This window comes from Rhinatrema bivittatum, chromosome 8, assembly GCF_901001135.1.
Source record: "Rhinatrema bivittatum chromosome 8, aRhiBiv1.1, whole genome shotgun sequence".
NCBI lineage: Eukaryota > Metazoa > Chordata > Amphibia > Gymnophiona > Rhinatrematidae > Rhinatrema > Rhinatrema bivittatum.
Window position 1 is genome coordinate 109,523,009 of NC_042622.1, and position 13,958 is coordinate 109,536,966.

A 13,958-nucleotide genomic window follows, 5' to 3' on the forward strand; every position below is an offset into this window, starting at 1 on the left:
AGGGCCAAGAGATGGTTATGGGCTAGCCCCAAACACTCCAGGGAAGGGGAAGCTGCTGTCTTCAGGCCAGCCAGGCTTGCAAGCATTCCTGATGGAAGAGAACTTCATGGAAGGGTCTGGAGTCAGAATTATGTACCTGGGCAGGGCCTCAGGCAGGATCCTATAAGGGTCCAATGGGAAACCCATCCCATAGAGTTTACTTCAGAGTTTGTGTTAGTGATGCTCCAGGCTTTCTGTGCTGTGCAGAAGCCTGACTCTACTGCTTGTTTAAGATCCTCAGACTAGGGGCCGATGGATGAAAAGAGTGGGGCTCCTAAACACTTGAAGGACATTCTTACAGCCAAAGCCTCACCCTGCTTTAATAAGCACCTTTGATTCCAGAGGAGAGCTCTGGTCAGCTGATGAATTAGAGCCTAGTGCATTCCCAGCTCCCAGGAAGAAGGGCAGTGCTCTTCATCATTAGTAAGGCTGTTTCGAAAAGAGGAGCTTTCAGCCCTCATAGTCATTGTGCAGGTGGCTTTGTAGATTTCAAGCAGCAAAGTAGAAGACCCTGAGGAAGATGATCCCTTCTTTCAGGCAGTAAGGAAGCCTTCAAAAGTCTTTCCCTTCCATGAAGCCCTAAAACATATGGTACTGGCAGAGTTGGATGCTCCACAAGGGGGAGTCTATGGCTCGCCTCAAAAGCTCCAGGAGGCAAGGTGATGGAAAGATTGTACCCTCTCTGTGCTGAGGAAAAGAACAAGCTATCGCAAATCCCAAGGATTGATGCATTGGTGTCAGCAGTAACACATAGAACTATCATTCCGGTGGAAGGAGGTACAGCCCTAAAAGACCCTCAGGGTAGGAAGATTGAAACAATTCTTAAACAGGCCTTCTCCACAGGAGCAATGGTAATCCAGACTTCGATTTCTGGAGGCTATGTATCCTGGAAAGCCTTATGCTGGATTCAGCATTTGTCCAAGAGTCCAAAAACTACATATCTGGAGTCAGCAGTTGCCTTTTTGGCAGAAATGATGTATGACCTGATCAGGTTATTATCTAGGTTGATCACCTCCAGGGTTGCAACTAGAAGACTCCTCTGGCTCCAGAACTGGACAGCAGACTCAGCATCTAAATCACATCTCTGCAAGCTTTCTTTTAAAGTAAGACTACTATTCAGAGATAATTTTAAAAAGTTAGTAACGTATTTGGGTGAATCCAAGCCCCAATGACATCTGGGGAATAGAGGCCAGTCAGGCACATGAGGACTTAGACGACAGAATCTTAAGTACCAACATAAGAACAAAGCATCTGGGCTGGCATCCCCACACATGATGTGGGGTAAAACCCAGTCCTTTTGAGGTGCCAAGAGACCTAGGGAAGATCTTCCTGCAATGGCATAATCTGGTCACCCTTCACAATGATATCCAGCATGTCCTCAGGTAGTAACACTTGTAAGTGGATGCTTGTCACAGTATTATGCAGAATGGACCTAGATTACCACAGACTAGTAGGTCCTGGATATAATTTTAAGGGTTTACCTGCCCAAGTGTATCTCCCCAGTCCAAATGCCTTTATGATTTCCCCTTGCACATCTCAAATCAAAAGAGAGTAGTAAGACCTACCCTTCAAAGCTTAAGGGATCTGGAGGCCATAGTCCCAGTCCCTCCCCAGGAAAGTGGACAAAGAACTTAGTCCCAAAGAAGGATATCTTTTTATCCCGTCCTAGATCTAAAAGGAATCAACAAGTGCTTGGGCACTGCTCAGTCATGGCAGTGGTAAGAAAAGAAGAGTTTCTGTCATCATTGGATCTGGCAGAGTCCTATCACCATATACCTATCAGAGCTTCTCAACAAAGTTGTCTTCATTTTTGCATCCTAGGCCATCTCTACCAGTTCCAGGCCTTACCTTCGGGCTTAGGACTGCCCTGAGGACCTTCAAGAAGGTTGTGCGATTGTGGCAGCAGCTCTGCACAAACAGGGGATAATGGTTCATCCCTGTTTAGACAACTGGCTCATCAGAGCAAAACCCACTCAGGAGAACCAGCAGGCTTCAGCTATGGTAGTCTGGCTTCTAGAAAGGCTAGGCTGAGTGGTAAACTATGTAAAGAGTAACTTGGAACTTTCACAGTCCCTAGAGTTCTTAGGCACTCTCTTTGTGAGGCCCTGCCCACCCCCCTCCCCCCCCAAAGAGGGTCACCAAAATAATACAGCAAGTAAGGGTATTCCATACCTTAGGGTTGCCCAGTGTATTAGATTATGTCCAGCTTTTGGGGCGAGCCATATACTTAGTTCCCGGGGCCGGTCTCCAGCCTCCCAGAACTACGACCATCGCCTCTGGGACTCCCAGGCGATGGAGAAGAGTCTGGACTGGGGGCTGAATCCCTCCAACTTTGTAAAAAGGTTAGACCTAGAGCCGCCTTCGACAAACACCCACATGATCAGGTAGGGAGCACAATGCCAAGGCAATCCAGCCCAAGGGAGTTGGTCAGAGGAAGAAGCCCTAAGGGTCAATAAACAGATTAGAGATAAGAGCCATTAGATTAGTACTTAAGGCCTTTCTACAAAGGATAAAGGGGAAGGCAGTCAGAGTTCTTTCAGACAGTGCCATGGCAATAACATATGTAAACAAGCAAGGGGGCACTCGCAGCCCTAGGCTTGCAGAAGCAAATGGAATACTTAAATGGGTGAAAAAGAACCTGCCCCAGTTGTCAGCATCTCACATTGCAGGAAAGGAAAATGTTCAAGCAGACTTTCTCAACAGAAACAGACTGGACCCAGGAGAACAGGAGCTTAGAAAGCAGGCCTTCCAAATGATAGTGGAACAATGGTTACCTCAGACTGTGGATTTAATGGCGACCCAAGCCGATGCCAAAGCTGACAGGTTCTTCAGTCAACAGAAGGAGTCTGGATTCAGTGGGGTAGATGTGTTAATCCTTTGCTAGCCAAAGGACAGGCTCCTTGTATGTATTTCCACTTTGGCCTTTGATAGGAAAACTAATAGGAAGAGGATTATCCCTTAGAGATGAATCTGGTAGCTCTGGATTAGCCAAGGGGGCCTTTGTATGCAGACCTAATAAGGCTTCTAATGGGGGCCCCTTCAGCTCCCCAGAAAATAGGAATTGCTGTGTCAGGGTCCAATACCAATGCAAGACCATCTCAATTTTGTATTGGGCCTTGAAAGGGCATGGTTGCAAGTTATTCCCAGCCAGTCGTGACAATCATACTGAAAGTATTTAAGAGGTCATCCTCTTTAGCCTATATTCAAGCTTGGAGTCTATTTGAAGCTTACTGCTGGGAGCATAACACTTCCCCATGGAAATTGGACATCCCAAGAATCCTAGACTTCTTGCAGAAGGGTTTGGACAAAGGCTTAGCACTCTGTTCAGTAAGGATGCAAGTGTCAGCCAAATCCTGCTATAGGGGCTGCATCAAAGGGTACCCATGTAGCTGCATAGTCAGATGAGGTGCAGTTTCTAAAAGGGGTGAAGTGCATATAACAACTCTTCAGACTGATTTTTCCTCAGTGGGATCTTAACCTGGTCCTTAAAGTACTAGTAAGAGCACCCTTTGAACCCTTGGAGCAAGTGTCCACTAAGAATCTATCATTAAAAGCTATCTTTTTGGTAGCAATCTGCTCCATCAGACACATTTCAGAAATTTCTCCTTATACAGTTACCTTCTGATCAGTTCCTTCATTCCTTCCAAAGGTGGCGTCTTCCTTTCACCTGAATCAGATAGTGTTCCTACCCGCCTTTAGAAGGACGGAATAAGGGCGAAATGCTGCACCTCCTGGATGTGTGATGTAATCTATTAAAATACCTAAAGGTGATGAACCCCTTCAGGAAATCTGATGGATTGTTTGGGGACCATAAAAGGGAGAAGCAGCCTGCAAGGCCACGCTAGCTAAATGGATCAATGACACAATCACCTATATACTCAACAGTAGACAAGCAGCAGTGGTGCTTCATGCACACATAAGAAAGTGCAGGTATCATCCTAGGCAGACTCATTATCATTTTCCCCAGGTAAAATCTGGAGGGCTGCCACCTGGTTATCCCTGTGCTTGTTATTCAGATATTATAATCTAGACATACAGGTTAGGGCAGACGTAGCCTTGGAGTTGGGGATCCTTAAGGATCCTTAAGTCTTCCACCTACCCAACCTAAGGATAGCTTTTGTAACTCCCAAGTGTAAGGACTCGTCTAGCTGTAGGAAAAGGAAGATAACATTTGTTGTTACTTATAATTTTCTTTCCTTGAGTCCTGTTAGACCAATCTAGACCCCACCTAGAAACACAGCCACAAGCAAAGAAGCCTGAGCTAATCTGGCTCTCTTTCTCTCTTTCTCTTTTCAGTCTCCTCTTCTCCCTCCCTTGAGAGGGGGAATAATCTCAAAGTACAAAAACATAAGAAAGGAATAAGAAGGGGGATCTTGTCTGGTTGATTTGATAAGGCTAATGACAAAGTCCTATGACCACTCCCCCTTTATGAGAAAGAATGAGGTCATGAGGGGGTGTGCCATCTGTCTCTGGCAACTGAGGAGTGGGGAAATGCCAAGTATAAGGCTTGGTCTAGCAGGACTCAAGGAAAGAAAATTATCAGATAACAAATTTTACTTTATGCCATGTCACTAGGATGGAGAAAACATTGACTCCACATTTTGGGGCCAGTATAGTTAAGTGTACTAATGGTTTTGCAAGCACTAATGGTAGATTAAAAGCACTGTTATTGCACACATTCTAGTTTATGCATGTTAGCTTTCTAAACCTGTGTGAACAAGCTTGCCAGAGTTTTAATGCAAAAACTATGCCGTTGAGGAACTGAGATGCAAAACAGCTCATTACCTATTATTGCAGCATAAAGTATGCATGCAAACTGCTTCACGGATTCATTGAAGCAGAAAAATCCTTAACTGCACCTCAGGGAGGTGTAGCTAACTTTTTGTGACACTGTCGCAAGTGTGCGTGTATATTAGCATCTGCGATAATGGGTGCCTCCTTTGCCTCATGAACATTGGCCAATAGTATGCCAATAAAATACCACATTTACACGCATTAACAGCCAGTGGTAACGCTCTTTAGTACATCAGCCCCCTTTGTTTGGATAATATTGGTGGATCCATTGCGCAGATGGATTGTGTCCCAGACTGAAGGTTTATTGCTGCTCTGCTGTGCACTGTATAATTAACTGGTACATCAAGAGGGGGCTGGAATAAAACATGAGTATGTTAATTCAGCCTGGAGCTGATGTGGTAGTGATCATTGCAATGCAGATAAAGCATTTCTCATAACTGCCTTTGCCTACTGGAGCTTTTGAAACATCTGGACCTTTAATTGAAGAATAGTGTGGGGTAGTGCAATGCAGTTGTGCTAAGTAAAGGCAACAATTTAGATTGCAAAGTTATAATTGATAAAAATGTATTTTCTTTACAGTGCATTGAAATATTCATACTGCATTAGGGCTGTGTACAGCAGGAAATTGCTGGGTTAAATTTGTATGAACAATGACAGTATAAATAAGATAAATTGGAAATTAACTGCATTTTTATATTGAGGCCTACATTAGATTCTTCTAAATATAATTAATTTGTTAAATTCTCAAATTCAAAAGCTGTATTGAAGGAGGCAAGTTAATTTTGTTTGTGCGAAGACTACATTAGAGATGAAATACTTGATTATGGATTGTTTCTGTCTTTCCTGGTAATATTGAACGTTAAGTACATTCTTAACATCTGCCATTCCAGTGGCTGCAGTGAATACGTTAGATGGTATCAAAGGAACAGGAACTTTTAGACCTCAGACCCTTGGTGGAAACAGATTCAGTGATATTGAGTGCAGGCTTCAAATCTGAGATCTATGCATCTTTTCGCTGCCTTCTTAAATCTGAGTTGCATTTCACCAGTGCTCATTGAGCATTAATTTTGTGGATAAGGAACATTAAGCTCTTTTAATTTTCATTCTATTTAAGAAGGCAAAGCTGTATTAAATCTGGCTGTTAATTTCTTTTTGAACTTCTGTACTTCCACTTTTGAGCCATTTTTACAGATAGCACATTTTATATTTAAAAGAAAGTTACATTATTTGTTTCTAGTGTGTCCAATGAGAAATTTGCCTACTAGAAAATACATCAGATACTTAAATTAATAACAACTACTGAGGCGATGCATACAGATTGATCAAAAAAGTAAGCTGCTTTGTGCCAGTGCTACTGAGTTAAAGCAGGATGCATATTTGGAAGGTTCATTTAAAGAGATCTTTTGACTACAACTAGATAAAACATGAATAAAATCTGTGCTTGATATTAAATATTAAGATTCCTATGTTAGCCTGAGGTGTATCTACTATATTTAAAGAGGCAGTCATTTAATGGCATTGGTTGGGAAAATGGAAATTCAGTTTTTAATGTTCAAATACACATTTATATAAATCTTCAAAATCAATAGCTATGGTTTCTCCCCTAGAGAAATATGCAGAGCTTTATTATTTTTCCCTTTTGTTTTCCATAGCTGCCTTATTAGTTAGTCCAGTGGAAACGTTTGTGCTTTGGAGTGTGGTTTGTGGATTTTGAACTGAAGTGCCATACCTTACATGATGAAGCAATTTGGTGCCTTGGGTTAAATAAGAGATGGCAGTTTTTAAAAGGTTTGTAAGGAAAAGCTGGTTGTGCTAATCATGATTTTAGCTACTGTTGCTATTACTGCAAGAATTCTGGAATAATTATTGGAAACTCATTACTGGATACATAGAATGTGATATCTTCTTAAAATGCAATGGATTTTGCCTCCCTGACTCCCACGTGTGAAACATGCAAATAAACTCTTGTAAATTCTTGGAAAATTTCACTAAATACAAGAGAAAATGTATTTGTTCTTTTCTATTATCTTGAAGAAGAATGTCATATATATGCCTTGAAGTCTTACATTTTATTTTGAAGACATTTGTACTTTAAAAAACATTTATAAAAGGTTTCAGAAACTGATATGAAATTAAAATTGATTGCCCAAGAATAAAATTCACCTTCACCCTTGGACTTGACAGAGACAATGTTTTTTGTAAATGTTTCAGCAGACTTACATTAGCAAAAGACTTACATAGTCTGCCTAGAATTATATTGTCCTAGAGGTCATTTCAAGATTGCATTGAGTTTCTCATATAATTTAGGAGAGTGTTAATGACTGTACTATAACCTTTTCTTCAAATCCATCGTTGAGTAATGGAGAAAGGTATGCATTTTCCAGTGGGCTTTCATTAAAAAGTTGCTATTAAATCTTTTAAAGACTCAGTGTATTGCAGGAATTGATAGACTTTAGAACATGTAATTCTTCTTTATGGTTTTAAAATTCTGTTTTTACATTTAAAGCATATTGATTTCATTTTACAGTATGATTTACTAAAGTAGAGGTCCCTAAAATTGTATCTGGACAATAGAACTTTATTCTTACAAATTATTTGACTCTAATCTTGTATCATTATTCCAGAATCCATTGTTACCATAATAGGTTTGCCTAGACTAAAGCAGTCCTGTTGGTAGGGAGGCTGATAATGTGAACTTGATAACAGATTGGTTTTTGGGGAGGGGTTTTGGTGTGTTTTGCTTCTACAACTAGAGGTCTTGCCAAAGCAACATAATTTTTCCAAAATTACTATAGTTGGTCTAGAATATCAAGGAAACAGCAAAAAAAAAAAAAAAAAAAGAGCAGTTAACACAGTAAGGACCATACTATAAAGGATATATTTAAAAATATACTATTCTTTTTTTATGCATTTTACAAAAGAAAAATAACATTAATTTGCGCACAGTGCAGACTTGCAGGTTGCTGTGTAAGCCCATGATTGATTCCTGTTGACTTTCTTGGGGGTCGATCCAATACAGTGCGCTCAGCCGACGTGGAGTGAATGGGATAGCGCTTATCACATGCAAAAGCATGCGAATGAGGCTATTACTCATTCACTCCAATGCAAAAAAATGAATGTGCATCTCAGACGCACATTTATCGCTCAACTATTAACGCCTGCCTGGAGCAGGCGTTAATAGCTGAGCGCATTGAAAAGAAATACAGAAAAGCTGAAAAAACTGCTTTTCTGTACTTCTTTTAAAAGTTAAAAAAAAAAAACCTCAGCTGGCCGCATTGAAGACCGACGCCGATATGCTCGCCGTCGGTTTTAATAACCGGCCAGCTGCAGTTATGAAAACCGCCGATAAACTCGGCGTCGGTGTTCATAACCGGCAATATGCCAGTAACCGCAGGGTCGCGTTAGCAAGGAGGCACTAAGGTCGCACAAGTGACCCTAGCGCCTCTTTGCTAACGCGACCCCCTAATTACAACGTAAAAGCGGGCGCTGAGTTTTCAGCACCTGCTTTCCATGCTTTTTTTTGCATTGGCCCCTTGGTGTGCCACAATGTAGAAATGATCATCACCATACAAGTAGGGATTTTTGTTTTCAGTTTTTATTTTTTATTTTTCCTGGGAATTTATTAGCATTTATTACAACAAGAACAAAAACAGGAGAAAATTGGTGGGAAAAATGGCTCTTCATTTTCCTAAGTAAACATTAGTGTTTATTTTGATGAGCAGAAACATACAAGGACCAGGGTTGCCAACCGGCACCAGATTTTCAGGACAGGTTGAGCCGGTCCTGTCCTGGTTTTATTCACCTGCATGGAGATACTTAGTCTTGATTTCTGAGGGAATGCAATAGGTAAATCGGAATAAGTCCCAGCATGCAATGCGATAAAATCAGGATTGGATCAATCTGTCCTGAAAATCTGGAGCCAGTTGGCAACCTTGTCTAGGACCAGTCCTCCTATCCTCCCTAAAGTTTGACAAAGAAGAAGTGAGGACTGTCAGCGAGAGGTTAGGATACTCGAACAGAGGTTCCCAGACCTTTTTATGAGAAAGACAATATAATATTGAACAGTTTAATGACCTCTTCCCCCATCATTTCCTGTCTCTCCATTCCCCTCCCAGCACCTTCAAACTTCCTTTACTCTCACTGTCTCTTATCTTCCATTTCCTTCCACTATCCCCAGCTTGCTTTTTCTTCTCTTTCTCCTTTTCCCCTAGCACAGGGGTCAGGAACCTTTTTGGCTGAGAGAGCCATAAACGCCACATATTTTAAAATGTAATTCCATGAGAGCCATACAATATGTTTAAAACTAAATACAAGTAAATGTGTGCATTTTATGTAAGATCATACTTTTAAAGTACAATAAGTCTCTGAAAATATTACACCAGGCCTTAAGACACCAATACATCTCCTATTAGGAAAACGGACCAAGTCAGGCTGCTATAGAGTCCTACACAGAAACTACACGCCAGCAGAAAACCTCACCTGAATCACGTGCTGTCCCTCACCTAACATAGAATAAAGAGACCAAAACGCATAACAAGAAGCATGCAGAAAAAAAATGAATTGGAAACTGCAACAAGCCAGAGTCTCTGTATGCAGTGTAACAAAGGAAAAAAGAAACATCACCCATCCTTATAAAACAAATCAAGAAATATAAAATCATCAGCAGTAAAACTGTACTAACAAAAAGAACATATTTCGAAACAGCTGTTGAGTGGAATATCCAATAATTAAAAACGCATATAAAACATTTCCAGATACCAACAAAATATTTCAAAATAGCAGACACAAAGACCCAGTAATGAAAAATAATGATACAAAAATTTTTTTGCTCTGCATACCTGGGAACGTTTGATATCCAGGTGTCCTGAGATTGTTCTGAATTAGCAGGAGGTGGGGTGGTTTGCTTGGAACTTTCTCCTCTCTCAGTCACATACCAGCGCTCTCTCACACTGGCTCTCAATGACACACCTATACACACATGCTCTCAGTACTCACATATACACATGTTTTTTCTCTCTCACTTATATAGGCTCTTAATTACACATTTACACACATGCTGTCTATCTTTTCACGCTTACACATACACACAGGCTTTCAATCACATAAATACATGCTGTCTTTTTCTCTCACACACAGACTCTCATTCACATGCTTACAAACATGTCCTCTCTTTCTCTCATTTACACACAGGCTCTCAATCACATACTCACATGCTCCCTCACCTAAATCAGCTCTCAATCACACACAGACACACATGGTCTCTCTCTCTCATTTAAACACAGGCTCTCAATCACATACTCACATGCTCCATCACCTAAACCAGCTCTCAATCACACACAGACACACATGATCTCTCTCTTACTTATACACACAGGCTCTTAATCATACATACACATGATTTCTCTCACACACAAAGGATCTCAATCATACACCATACTCTTTCACACAAACAGGTTTTCAATCACAAACTTACACATACAGGTTCCCAATGGTAAACTTACATTCATGCTCTCTCTCTCTCTCTCTCACAGGCAGGCTCTCAATCACAGGCATACTCTCTTTCACATGTACAGGCTCTCAATCATTCACATACATGCAATCTCTCTCACACACACACACCCCCCGCGGCCCGGAAGAGGAAGTGGAGAGTATCGGGTGCCGGCGCGGCAAGAAGAGGCCACGCTAGTGCGCTTGGCATCGTCCCGAAGAAAAGAAGACTGCAGCGCGGCTCGGAGGAAAATGAAGAGGTTCAACCGCGGCCGATGGAACTCCGCCTCCGCGAGGGCTGAAAATGAAGAGGTTAGCGTTGGGAGGAGGCTGCTGCTGCCGCGAGTTCCCGGGGTGGGGGAGAGAGAGAGAGTGAATGAGCGAGCAAACACAGCTTGCTCGCTCATTCACTCTCTCTCTCCCCCACCCCGGGAACTCGCGGCAGCAGCAGCCTCCTCCCAACGCTAACCTCTTCATTTTCAGCCCTCGCGGAGGCGGAGTCCCATCGGCCGCGGTTGAACCTCTTCATTTTCCTCCGAGCCGCGCTGCAGTCTTCTTTTCTTCGGGCCGATGCCGAGCGCACTAGCGTGGCCTCTTCTTGCCGCACACGCACCCGATACTCTCCACTTCCTCTTCTGGGGGGGGGGGGGGGGGCGGGAAGAAGAGAGCACGCCGGTGCCGCTGACTCCAGCTGTCCTGCCGCGTTCCGCCTGGGCTGACAGCATTTTAAGCCCGGGCGGAGGAGGACCAGGGAGCAGCTGGGTCAGCGGGAAAGTGTGGCGACTGTCTGCGAGCCAGATGCAGCCCTCAAAAGAGCCATATCTGGCTCGCGAGCCATGGGTTCCCGACCCCTGCCCTAGCATCTTCAATCTTTCTTTCCCTTCTCCTGCCAGAGTCTGCCCTCTCTCATTTCCTATCATTCAGCATCTCTCCTCTTCTTTCCCCTCCCCCCAGCATCTCCTCTTTTTCTTCTGCACTATTTCCTCTCCCCTCCACCTCCTCCCAGCAGGTTGCAGATCCTTTACCTAAAACATCTTTCCTCCTGCTAGTGGCAGTCTGTTCAGTGCTCTTTCATTCAGTGACGATCTGGCACAGCATTCCCTTCTCTCCCTCTCTCTCTCTCTCTCTCCAGCCCAGCAGGGTTCCTTCTTCTACATAAGTCTCTCCCCCCTTCTTGCAACCCAACAGCATCCATTGTCCTCTCTTTCTCCATCCCTTTACCCAGCATACCAATATCTCTCTTCCCTCCGTCCTGCAATATCCATCTCTTTCTTTCTCTCTACCTCCACTCTCCCACCTATGGCAGCCTTGGGCTCTGGCTCAGACTCTGCTCCTCCTCTCTCCTTCAGCAGAACTTCTGAATGCATCTCACCAGGCTCCTTTGCTCTGCAGCTACCTAGTAGTACTTCTTTTTTTTTTTTTTGCTTTGGCAGTTTCCTCATGCTTGGTTGTACTTTCAGCTCAGTCAGGATAAGGGCTGGGTTCTCATGCCATGAGTCTTCATTCATAACTACCCATGTTTTTTTCCCTCCATTTTATATTTTCTCACTCTCAGCATACCTTGTCTTGTCACTGCAGTGATGGTCCTGGGCTGTGGGCCAAGCACCTTCCATAACCTTGCAATCTTCAGCCCTGAATTTGACCGCCATGTGTCACTTTTAAGCAATGCCAAATAATAAAGGGGTGTGTCAAATCAGATAAGTCATCTACAGGCACAGAGACGGTAGTAGAGTAGTAGAGGTATTTATTCTCTCAGTACAGTTATCAGGCAGACTTATGTTGCATTTGAATACAATATGACAATTAGTTGTAGTAGCACTGTTGGTCCCCTGACATGGCTATGTTTCGCACTGGCTGCATCGAGAGGGACAGAGCAGGAGATCAAATTGGATCTTCACCAATATCTTTGTAGACGTGGTCAGGGATACAAAGTTTGCAAAAAGCTTTAACAAAAACGCCATCCAGCAAGGCCCACATTTATCTTATAAGCATTCATTGTAAATGTATTCTTAATTTGACTATGGGGTTTGCTAATGTTGAAAGATAATGATAAATATTGGGTATTGGTTTCTGTCCTAGTTGTGGCTTCTCTTGCTCCATTTGCCAACACTGGGAATGGTCCTGCAGCAGATAGCTGACCCAAATGCTGGTTTTATAGAAGCACACTTTGATAAAGGATATTGTTAGAAGTGCATGTGGCATGAACTGTGATAAAGATATTGTTAGACGTGCATGTGGCATGAACTGCATCCTATGTTCATTGTCCCAAAACGTTGCTGTGTGGTACTATAGGATGAAACTAGGAAAACACTGGAAGTTGTATGCCATGCATTCCTGATGGAAACTAGCAGAAAGAGGAATGAAAGACTTTTAAGTAGGAACAAAAATGAACATGCATGTTTCATAAAACTGAGAAGAAAAACTGCCTTTTTTTTTTTTAACCTAAACACAAATATTTATAAATGTGCTGATCAACCAAATTGGATTTTTACTTACTTTTGCAAAATGTAGACAACAAATCATATCTTACTTGTGTTAAAAGCTTAATGGCACTGAGATGTGTAATTCCCAGAAAATTAACAAGATATATTTGTCAATTTTATTCCAGACTATATTTATCAGAATGTATAGTGTCCTGTGACAAGCTAAAAGAATTTCTTGACAAATTAACTTTGCCACAGGTGACAGATCAGGAAAATGTTAATTTAACAGCTCTGTTAAGTCTCCCAGATTTATTAGAGGCTATAAAGCAAACTCCAAATGGTAAAGCCCCTGGCCCTGAATGGATTTTCCATAGGATTTTATACGGCATTTATTAAGTTTGATGCACTTTTTTTGTGTGTGAGTAATGATTCTTTATCTTCTGGGTCACTGTGGAACAATGATTCCTTGAGCCTTTAAAGTTGGCATATATTTTACTCAAAGGGAAGAAAAATTTCAAAAACTTTCTAGATGAATGCATGTAACTTCTTAGTATTGACCTCTTGCTTAGTACTCTAGGGATGACTTTTTAATCTTGGTTACAATTATTCACTTTAACCAAGTGGATTCTTTAAACCAAGACATGGTACTGATGATACTTACTGAAGGAAAGGAGAGATATGATTGAATCATTCAGTTATATTCAATAACATATAAGAAAATAGCATTTCTCTATGCCAATCACCTACCACATTTCAGTAAAGTATTTTCTCATATTTACTCTAATACTCCCTCATTCCAGTTTCTCATCATGACCTTTGTCCTTGAGTCCCTTAATGACTCCAACATCTGGATGGTGACTCACATTGATTTATTTACCCTATCTGAGATGTGTTTTTGATCAGTCAGGTGTCCAATCAGGGAGACAGATGTATCCCCAGTTTATATAAATAAGCTGCTATGACAACTAGGCATGAGGAAACAAACCATGGAGCTGATGGAAGGCCAAAAGACAGTACACAATACTGAGGTGCAATGCTCTTACCACAAATCTGAGATATCTCCAGAATCTTGAAGTCATGATAAGAAGTTGGAAGGAGGAAGTCTGAGTAAATATGAGAAAATATTACTTTACTGAGGTGATTGGCATAGCCTACCAGTGTAGAGGTGGTAGTAACCTAAACCATGACAGAATTTAAGCAGGCTTGGGACACACA

The 13,958-nt window shown here is 42.0% G+C and overlaps 1 protein-coding gene across 3 annotated transcripts in view; it reads left to right on the top strand.

Moving 5' to 3' along the window:
• MAPKAP1 (MAPK associated protein 1) overlaps positions 1–13,958 on the top strand; it is a 441,680-nt gene that overhangs the window by 111,718 nt on the left and 316,004 nt on the right. The gene's annotated exons all lie outside the window — the stretch shown is intronic.